This window comes from Pongo pygmaeus, chromosome 2, assembly GCF_028885625.2.
Source record: "Pongo pygmaeus isolate AG05252 chromosome 2, NHGRI_mPonPyg2-v2.0_pri, whole genome shotgun sequence".
Lineage (NCBI taxonomy): Eukaryota > Metazoa > Chordata > Mammalia > Primates > Hominidae > Pongo > Pongo pygmaeus.
This window is the reverse complement of record NC_085930.1, coordinates 158,868,677-158,879,959: the sequence shown is the minus strand read 5'-3', so window position 1 is coordinate 158,879,959 and position 11,283 is coordinate 158,868,677. Positions and strand designations below refer to the sequence as shown.

Genomic DNA, 11,283 nt, shown 5'->3' with positions numbered 1-11,283 from the left:
ATTATTAGGTTCGTTTTGAACTATGGGTTAGTAGCAGCTGAGGTTCCCAATTTTAACCCCTTGGCAGCAAGATCCAAGTTCCCTCATTTGCACGTTAGCATCTAAGTGTTGAGGGGTTAAATAACCAGCACAAAAGATACTACTGCACTTCTAATTGTAGCATTTGGCAGAACTGAAAGGAAAGGAAGTTGTACTACATGTTCAAGGGATTGTGGGCAACATAAAGATGACACCAGGACGGGAGGCTGAGGCAGAGAATTGCTTGAACCCGGGAGGCGGAGGTTGCAGTGAGCCGAGATCACGCCACTGCACTCCAGCCTGGGTAACAGAGCGAGACTCCGTCTCAAAAAAAAAAAAAAAAAAAAAAAAAAAAGACACCAGGAAAAGATAAAATGTCACATGAAGTCTTCATAGTCTTGTACATAACCTCCATCTGCCAGATCATCTTTCATGATGGCTTTTATCCCCCTCCAAGAACCACACCTTTCTTCTTCTTTTTGGCTTTTCTTGCTTCTGTTTTTACTGCAAAGTACAGTCAGTGAATTGGTAATCTTTTTCAAGTCCTCAATTTCCAATGAAATACACACATCTCGAACTAAGATTTCCAAAAAAAAAAAGACATCATACAGTGACTTTTCATTTTGTGTAATTTTATCTTTCAGTAACTTTCCAAACTCTGTAAAATCATCTCTTGAAGATGGGTTCATAGCATCTATTCCATAAACTGTATTATTAACACCAAAAGTTTCCTTTGCTAATTTGAGGTCTGACTCTTCCTGTAATTTATTTAGCCCCAGTTTATCTGCTAATTGTTCTTCTGGTGTTAGCACTTTAGGTTCTTCAGGTTCTTTTAACCTCTTTTTAATTTCTTCTTGCCTTTTCTTCTGTTGCCGTTCCTTCTCTTTTATCTTCTCTGCTGTTTTTTTCTTTCCTGAACTTTTTATCTCTGGTTTTACTTCTGCTTCTTCTTTTTTTACGTCATCATCGTCATCCCAGTTATCCTTGACGCCCTCGTCCTAGACCTCGCCTTCCCAGCGCTCCCCGCCAGCAGTGCCGCCGCCCCACACCTTATGCACTGGGTCTTCCACGGAGAATGCGTCCGCGTCTCAAGAGTCGGAGTCCCCCGCCGCCGCCGCCGCCGCCATCTTGAGGAGGGTGTGAGCGTGTATTGAGGGGGAGAGCTAGCGAGGAGTTAGCGCGGCGAAGGTGAGTCACTGGGTTTGCTCAATCTTTATCATCTTAAATGTTCAAACAACTCTGACTGTAGTGACGCCTCTTCTCTAGGGATTTAATATGCAGTAGTTGACCACCAGAGCAAATGTACGTCTACGAAAATGACAATTATCCACCGTGGTCAACAGTGACGTAGATAATTTAAAGTCACCCAGTGTGAGAACTGAGTGAAATTCTAAGCCATCAGGTCAAGAAGGTAGGTGCTTATTCTGAAATGGCTCTAGTATAACAGATTTGCACCCAAAGTATTCTGGTCAAATGAGTAACTCTCCTGCTTTGTTTTTTAAGCACTTATAACTTCTTGGGTAGACCGTTCCAGAACTTAAAAAACAACTTTCCACTTCTTTCTTATTTCTAACCTAAGTCTTTTACATTGCTTTCTAGGTTATTTCCTCTAATTCTGTCATATATGGAGAAGGGTAAACTGGTGGTTACCGTCAGCACATTACACTTTTTGATATGGTTTGGCTCTGTACTCCCACCCAAATCTCATGTTGAGTTGTAATCCCCAGCGTTGGAGGTGGGGTGTGATGGGAGGTGATTGGATTATGGGGATGGTTTCCAATGGTTTACCACCATCCCCTTAGTGCTGTCTCATGATAGAGTTTTCAGGAGATCTGGTTGTTTAAAAGTGTGTAGCGCCTCCCACTTCACTTTCTTCCTCTTTCTCCGGCCATGCTTGTGCGTGCTTCCCGTTCCCCTTCCGCCATGATTGTAAGTTTCCTGAGGCCTACCCAGCCATGCTTCCTTTACAACCTGTGGAACTGGGAGTCAATTAAACCTCTTACCTTTATAAACTACCTAGTCTCAGGTAGTTCTTCAAAGCAGTTAGAGAACGGACTACTACACTTTTAAAATAAATAACAATGACAAGCAACACACATAGTGTTTACTAATCTAGGTTCTTTACAGATTACCATTTAATTCTCACAACAATTCCATCAGATAGATAACTGTTTTAATCCCACTTTACAGGTGGAATAACTGAGGCACAGAAGCTAAACACCAGCTAGTGAGAGACACAGCTGGGATCTGAGCCCACGCCCCTGTCTCCAGGATCTTTGCTTCAGTCACTGCACCGTTTTGCCCCTCCCATAAGCAAATTCTCCATCTGGGTTGCTATTCACAAATCTCTCTCTTTTTCTGTTTGTTTGTGTAAGTGACTCATGAAGAGACACCAAAAACCTTTTTCTTTTTTCTTTATTATTTTATAAATAAATGTAATTCTTTTCCTTCTTCCTGAAAATAAAAACCTACGACCAATGCTTTATCTGAAAAAGAGTCTTTGACAGGTTATTGCAGAAAGGGTCTTTCATTTATTCATGCTGCCCTCATTAATAGAGAAAAAGTCTTGCTGGGCCAAATTAAGTCAACGTGTTCCCCACTCACTATCTAATTATTTTAAAAAGCACAATCCAGCACCAGAATTAAAGCAGGAATTCTACCCATCTTTTGTGAGAGCACAAGAGGCCACGAGATGAACCACATAGCTAAGACTGGTGACGAGGACTGGAGAACCCAGGAGATAACGTTATTCAAGTTTATGTGGAGGCTTTTGTGGCACTCTGGTTTTTCTGCATCAGGAAAACTGCTGTAGGCAGAGAGATGGCAGCTCCATATCTATCTACCTACCTATGTATCTACGTATCCATCTATGCACATATATGTAACACACACACACACACACACACAATTTCTTTTCATTTTCCTTATCTTAACCACTAAAATACTAAGTTTTTTATGTACCCTTTCAAGTCCCCATCACAGATAGCGAAGAAAAGCCTACCCTTCTTGTTGTCCACTTCCCAAGCAAATTCCCTAAAGCAAACCAGAAACATAAAATAGAGGATGCACATAACTAAAAGATATAAAATGTATACCACATAGGTATAAATAAAAAATTATAGGTATAGGTAAAAATTATATATAAGGTATAAATAAAAATTATATGTATGGACATTGTGTATATGTATATGTGTGTGTAGGGTATTTCAGACCACAAACTTAGTGGTATAAAATATATCATTTTATTTGTCTCATGAGAACAAACTTGAACACATGAGGAAACAATCTCAGTCAAGGAGGGTTTCTCCTCCCTTCTAAGTTGCTGGAGAAGAGCTGTGTGCCCAGGCAGTGGGCGGAAGAGGGTGTCTGGTCTGGGTCATGATCCAAGTTGGTGAAGACTGAGGCATCCTTATTGCTTTCTGGTCTTTGATTGTTCACACAGAGAGGCAGCAAGGCTCCAAGGGTTCAATGCTCTCAGAGCTGCAGCCCAGGGCACAAGCAGCTCCATGCGGCTGCCTGGGGCCCTGAACCCTGCTGCTGCAGCATGCACATGAAGATTTCAGGGGACTCTGGTTCTGGCTGCCACTCCTTTGAAGTTGGGGTAGAGGGACAAGAGAGTATAGATGCTCACCACGCTCAGATCCTCTCCTTTTATCTGGTATTTTTCTTACCCTGCTCCTTACCTCCTTCCCAGGGCTTTAGCCTAGGGGTGGGAGCAGCAATGTGGGACCGTTTCTCAGGTCACACCAGAGTTTAGCTAACCTCCCTTTGCCTCCCCTCTAATTATCTTCCTTTCCCTATCCCAGTAACCTGTGAACCTTTGGAGGAATTAAGGGTCAAAAGGAAGACTGTCTCCTTCTCATTGTCTTCTTTATGCCCTGAGCCCCTCAGCACCTATGCTTTTAAAAGGCATAGCCTTTTTTTCTGCTATAATAACTTGAAGCAAAGAGGTTGCATGCCTAAGTGATACAGTGGGGCAAAGGAAAATGGAGTGCAGAGAGACAACAGTCTTTTCCTCCAATCACATGTACCCACCTGGCAGTATATAATATATGCCACCTGTGTGTATCTTAACATGATATATACGTATATGTATTTAATACACAAGAATCATATTTACACATATAGGCATTACTCATGTGGTTTGGGGCTATGGATTGTGGCTTTTTTGGGGAGAAAAATTTATGGATGAATACTTCTATCCAATTCTTAAATATTTAAGTCATAAGTATATGTTCTTAATTTATGGATCATAAGAGAAAAAAATGGAGAACCAGAATATAAAAGATAATTATCTTATAGATAGATTGTAAGGTGGATTATAATTATAATATATCAGATTATAGATAGATTTCTCATCACCAATTGCATGGAGAGAAAAGGGAGCAAGAATTTCTGACTCAGGAACTCTGTAACAATCAACTTACTATAACCCCAGCCATGTCATTTAGCTTCATTAACAATCTCATTTTCATTATTAATGAGGATGAAAAATGTGCTCAAAATACATTACAAGTATAAGATACAGATTTCAAATAATAAAGCTGATTCAGCTGAAGACTGAAAATATTGGCTTATTCATAAGACATTTTAGAACATTATGCAGGCAATAAAGAATTCTTAATTCTTGCACCAAATGCCATGATTCACATTGTTTTCGTTTAGTATGAAATTACTTTCAATGTAAACTCTGACACACTTGGGAAAAAAATAGGTTTCTTAAGACCTTTCCATACAAAATGTAGGTAAAATAACTTGAAAAAGAAGTAAAACAATCTTAGGTTATATTGGTTACATCTTTAACTTATTGCTACTAGTTTAAGGCAAGAACTTAATCTTTATATCTAAACATGCAAAAGGAAATATCCCTTTGCTCCACGGTGAGGAGACAGGACAAAGCAGTTTTTTATTACCTGTGGTTGAGGAAATAGCTGTTTAAGAAAAAGATACTTCCATTCTTCTGGCTAGCCTGAATCTTGAGAGGACAATCCCCCTGTTCCAGTTGTTGGGCAGGCTGTTTTTGTTTCTTGATGGATAAACATATTTCCACTATTAACCCTAGGTGATAAGATTTGGGGTAAACAGTGTCTCAGGGATTACTTAGGAGGGACAATAGGCAGAGGCAGAATCTTGGGGGAAAGCCCTCACGTATAAGGTTGTCAAATTTAGCAAGTAAAAATACAGAAAAACCGCTTAATGTAAATTTCAGATAAAGAATATAAGTTCCCTATATTGCATGGGACCACCTTACCAAGGTGGAATTATGTGAACATAAGAAATGGCCACTGGGTGAGTGCCCAGCAGGAATATGGGCTCACCAACCAACAGAGTAAACGAGTGGCCTCTGGGCATTCCAGCCTCAGAAGGTAATTTAGAATTCTACCAAATTCTACCAACAGTAGAAGCAATCTTCAGGGTGTACTAAAAATGCATGTGGCAAACCGAAGCAGTGGTGTTAGCACGAGCCTACCTTGGAATTAGCCTGAGCTGCTTGGTGCAACATTCAAGTGAGACCAAAGTAGGGCAGAAGAAGGAACAGGGGCTTGTGTACCCAGGGAGTGTCTGTCATGCCAATCTGTGCCTTGTCTCCAAGTTATCTTAGGACACAAATCTGTGCTCAGGAAGCTCATCTGTTTCTGTGCTTCTGTTTTTCCCTTTTTTGGTCGTCTTGTGCTTTCCCTTCATTTCTCATTCAAATTTCTTTTTGAATATTCTAGCTTTTGTCTCTAAATAATTAACATCTAGGCCTTTAGTCTTGATCACCCTCACCAACCCATCCTCTTTGTGCCAACCAGAGGGCCTCTCTCCTTCTGTCTTTTAAAATCAGATTTATTGAGATATAATTTATATATAGTAAAGCTCACCAATTTTATATGTATGATCTATGAGTTTTGACAAATGTGTACAGTTGTATAACCACCACCATCACCACAATCAAGAGTGTAGAATATTTCTATGACACCAAAAAAAGTTTCTTAATGTTCCTTTGCAGGTAATCTCGAGACTCCTTCCACACCTGGCCTCTGGCAACCACTGATCTGCTTCGGAACACTTCAGTTTTTACTTTTCTAGAACTTCATATAATTGAAATCATATTGTATGAAGTCTTTGTTGTCAAACTTCTTTTACTTAGCATAATGCTTTTGAGATTCATCTGTGTTGTGTATATCAGTTGTTCATTCCCTTTTTCCTGCTGACTAGTATTCCATCATATTGACACACCACAATTTGTTTACCTATTCAGAAATTAATTGACATTTGGATTGTTTCCAGTTTAAGGCTGTTATACAGAAGGCTCCTGTAACATTAAAGTAAAAGGGTTTTTTTGAATATAAATGTTCTTTTCTCTTGGGTGAATATCTACAAGTAGGATTGCTGGGTCATATCATAATCGTAGTTGTATATCTAACTTATTAAAAACTACCAAACTGCTTCCCCAACTGGTTCTATCATTTTGTATTCACATCAGCAACATCTAGGAGTTTCAGTTACTTCACATTCTCACCACAGTTGGTATTGTCAGTCATTTGTCAATTATGAGTGTGCTAATATCTCATTGTGGTTTTAATTTACATTTCCCTAATGATTAATGATGTTGATAATCTTCTCATGTACTTCTTGGTCATTTGTATTTTTTTTGATCTATTCAAATCTTTTGTACAATTTTTAATCAGGTAGTTTGATTAGTATTTAGTTGTACATGTTCTTTATAGATTATGTATACAGACATTTGTCATATATGTTTTGTAAATATTTTCCTCCACACTGCAGCTCACCTTTTCACTTTTCTTTTCTTTTGAAAAGAAAAAGTTTTTAATTTTGGTGAAGCTCAATTTATTGCTTTTATGGTTTATGCCTTTTTGTGTTCTATCAAAGAAGACAGCTTAATAGAAGGCCATGAAGATCTTCTCCCATAATTTCTTCCAGAACTTTTGTAGTTTTAACTCTAACATTTAGGTGTATGATCCATTTCAAGTTAATTTTTGTTTAAAATGTGAAGGAAAGGTCAAGGTACTTCTTTTGCATATGAATACCTAGTTGATCTGGCACCGTTATTGAAGAGTCCCTCCTTTCCCATATTGATATGCTTTGGCTCATTCATTGAAGACCAATTCACCATATATATGTGAGTCTACTTCTGGACTTTCTATTTTGCTGAATTGATCTGTATGTCTATACCTTACTTTCTTGATTATTTTAGCATTGTAGTAGATCTTGAAATCGGGTGGCGTTAGTTTTTCACTTCTGTTTTTGCTTTTTGTTTTGGCCATTCTAGGTCCTTTGCATTTCCATATACACTTGAGGATCAACTTGTCAATTTATTTATTTATTCATTTATTTATTTATTTCCTTCCTTCTTTCTTTTTTAGAAATTTGATCTCACGATGTTGTCCAGTCTCAAACACCTGGGCTCAAGCCATCCACCTAGCTCAGCCTCCTGAGTAAGTGGGACAATAGGTGCATGCCATCAAGCTCAGCTAAATTTGTCCATTTCTTTAAAAAAAAAAAAGCCTCCCAGAATTTTGATTGAGATTGCATTGAATCTATGGAATCTATGGATCAATTCAAGGAGAACTGACATTGTAACAAGAGTAAGACTTCCAAACCATGAACACAGTATACCCTTCTTTTATTAGGTCTTTGATTTTTCTCAATGTTTTTAGTTTTCAGCATACAGATCTTTCATGTATTTTGTTATATAACTTACTTATAAATGTCATGATTTTTTAATGCTAATGTAAATAATATTTTCATTTTAATTTCTAATTATGTATTCATAGCATATAGAAATGGAATTGATTTTTTCATATTGACATGTATCTTGCACAGGTGCTAATTCACTTTTTAGTTTGAGTCACTTTTTTATAGGTGCGTTGGCATTTTTTATGTAGACAATCATGACATCTATGAATAGAGACAGTTTTCTTTCTTTCTTTCCAATGTGTATGCATGTAATTTCTTTTTCTTGCCTGATTGCACTAGCTAGGGTCTGTAGTACAACATTGAATAGAGGTGGTGAGAGCACACAGCCTTGCCTTATACCTTATCTTAGAAGGAAAGTATTCAGTCTTTCGCCATTAAGAATGATAGTAGCTGTAGGTATGTAGGCAGTTGCAGTAAATGCTCCATGTGCACTTGATAAGAATGCATATTCTGCTGTTGGGTGGAACATTCTGTAAATATCAATTAGGTCAAAAGAACTAAGATGACCTTTATTGAGTTAATGACTTTCCCTTCTATTTCTAGTTTGCTGACAGTTTGTATTATGAGCCTCTGTTGATTTTTGTCAAATGCTTTTGCTGCATTTGTTGAAATGATCTTATGCTTTTTTTCCCCTTATCTGTTGATATGGTAAATTATATTGATTTTTAAGCATTGAACCAGCCTTGCATTTCTATTATAATTGTCATAATATATTATCTTTTTATACCACTGGATTTCATTTGCTAGCATTTTGTTGAAGATGTTTGCATGTAGGAAAATTGGTCTGTAGGAATATTGATCTGTAGTTTTCCTTTCTTGTAGTGTCTTTAACTGGTTTTGGTATCACGATAATACTCATATTAAAAAATGAGTTGGGGAGTATCTTCTCTTTTATTTTCTGGAATACACTACAAAGAATTAGTCTTCTTTCTTTCTTTAGTGTTTGATAGAATTCAGCAGAATAGACAATTAGGGCTGGAGTATTCTTTGTTGGGTGGTTTGTAATCATGAACTCAATTTCTTTAATTGTTAACACTATTCAAATTATCTATTTCACATTGGACAAGCTGTGGTAGTTTGTGCTTTTCAAGGTATTGGTCTATTTCATTTAAGTTGTCAAACTTATGTGTGTAGAGTTTTTCATAGTATTCCCTTATTATCCTTTTGGTGTCTGCAGGGTATGTAGTGATATCTCCTGTTACATCCTTGATATTTGTGATTTGTTTCTTCATTCTTTTTTCTTTTTCAGGCTTGCTGGAGGATTGTCAAATTTTATTGATTTTTTTAAAAGAACCAGTTTTTGTTACATTGATTTTCTCTATGGCTTTTCTATTTTAAATTTCATTGATTTCTGCTCTTTTCATATAGTGTCTTCTTTCTGCTTGCTTTGGATTTAATTTACTCTTTTTTTTCTAGTTTCTTAAGCTGAAAGTTTAGAGGCATTTCTTCTTTCCTAATATTAGTCTTTAATTCTATAAATTTCTCTCTAAGCATTATTTTAGCTGATGCTGTTTTTATTTCATTAAACTAAAACTATTTTCTAATTTATCTTACGAATTTCTATTTGACTCATGAGTTATTTAGCACTATTTTGTTTAATTTCCAAATATTGGGGGATTTTCAGATATCTTTCTACTACTGAGTTCTAGTTTAATTGAGTTATGGACAAAGAACATATATTGTATGATTTCAATACTTTTACATTTTTAAAGGCTTGTTTTGTGGCCCAGAATATTATCTATATTAGTGAATGTTCCATGTACATGTGACAAGAATGTGTATTTTGCTGTTGAGTGGAATGTGCTATAAATATCAATTAAATCAAGTTTGTTGATTATGTTATTCAAGCCTTCTATATGCTTTTTAAAATTTTTATTTTTTTATTTTTATTAAATATAATTTAATATCATATAATCCACTCATTTAATGTGTACAATCCAGTGGATTATTAGTATATTCACATTGCATAACTCATCACCATTATCTAATTCCAGAACATATTTATAACTCCAAAAAGAAATTTCATATTGTTTAGCAGTCACTCCCCATTTGCTCCAATTGTGACTGCTAAACAATGTGAAATTTCTTTTTGGAGTTATAAAAATAGATTAGAAATAGAAATATCTAATCTACTTTCTATTCCTATGGCTTTGCCAATTCTGGACATTTCATACTAATGAAATCATGCAATGTGTGTCCTTTTGTGTCTGGCTTCTTTGGCTTAGCATAATATTTTCAAGGTTCATCTATGTTGTGGCAATTGTCAGAACTTCATTCCTTTTTATGGCCTAATAATATTTCATATGTATATATAGTCAATCATCATCATTAAAAGATTCCATATTTGTGAATTTGCCTACTTGCTAAAATTTATTTGTAATCCCAAAAATAACCACTCATAGTGTTTTCACAGTCATTTGTGGACATGAACAGAACAACAAAAAATTGGATTTACCCAATGTGCATATTCCCAGTTGAGGTCAAACAAAGTGATACCCAGCTGTCTTGTTTTAGCTGTCATACTATAAACAAGTGTCCTTTTTGTGGTCTGTTTATTGCCATGTTGTCCTGGTCCACCTAGTGTTGCTAGAAAGGAATACGTGAGGCTGGGTAATTTATAAAGAAAAGAGATTTATTTGGATCATGTTTCTCAGGCTGTACAGGAAGCATTGCACCCCAGTGAGGGCTTCAGGCTGCTTCTACTCATGGCAGAAGGCCGAAGGGAGCCAGCATGTGCAGAGATCACATGGTGAGAGAGGAAGCAAGAGAGAGAAAAGGTGCTAGGTTCTTTTTAACAACCAGCTCTTGCAGGAACCAATAGAGCAAGAACTCACTCATTACCACAAAGATGGTACCAAGCCATTCATGAGGGATCATCCGCATAATCCAAATACCTCCCATGAGGCCCCATCTCCAATATTGGGAATCAGATTTCAACATGAAGTCTGAAGGAGTCAAATATCCACGCCATAGCACTTATCTTTTTTGCCTTTTTTTTTTTTTTTGCTTTTTGTTGGTGAATTTGCTATTTAAAATGCACCCCACCAAGTGTAGTGCTGAAGTGCTTATCTCGTGTTGCTCAGAATAAGAAATCTGTGATACGCCTTACAGTGAAAATACGTGTTTTAAATAAGCTTTATTGAGGCATGAATTATAATGCTGTTGGCTGTGAGTTAGATGTTAATGAATCAACAATATATATTAAATAAGGTGTCTTTAAAACAGAAACAAAGGCAAAGAAAAATTATTTATTGATTGGTTGACAAAAATATTGTGACCAGAGGCTCACAGGAACGTAACTGTATATTTTGCCTAGGTGCAGTGGTTCAGTATTCACTAAGTCAATGCTTATGGTGGCTTTATTTACTATACTGCATTTTGTTTACCCATCCATCAGCTGATGGACATTTGGCTTGATTCCACTTTTGGTCTATTAGTAATAGTGCTGCTACGAATATTCATATACGGGCTTTTGTGTCTCTATATTGTTCTGTCAACTACTGAGAGAGGAATGTTGATGATTCCAAATGTTATTGTGGATCTGTGTATATCTCATTTCAG

At 36.7% G+C, this 11,283-nt stretch overlaps 1 pseudogene; it reads right to left on the bottom strand.

Moving 5' to 3' along the window:
• Window positions 1-395: 395 nt before the first annotated feature.
• Window positions 396-10,605, bottom strand: LOC129032941 (eukaryotic translation initiation factor 3 subunit J-like; annotated as a pseudogene).
• Window positions 10,606-11,283: the final 678 nt, after the last annotated feature.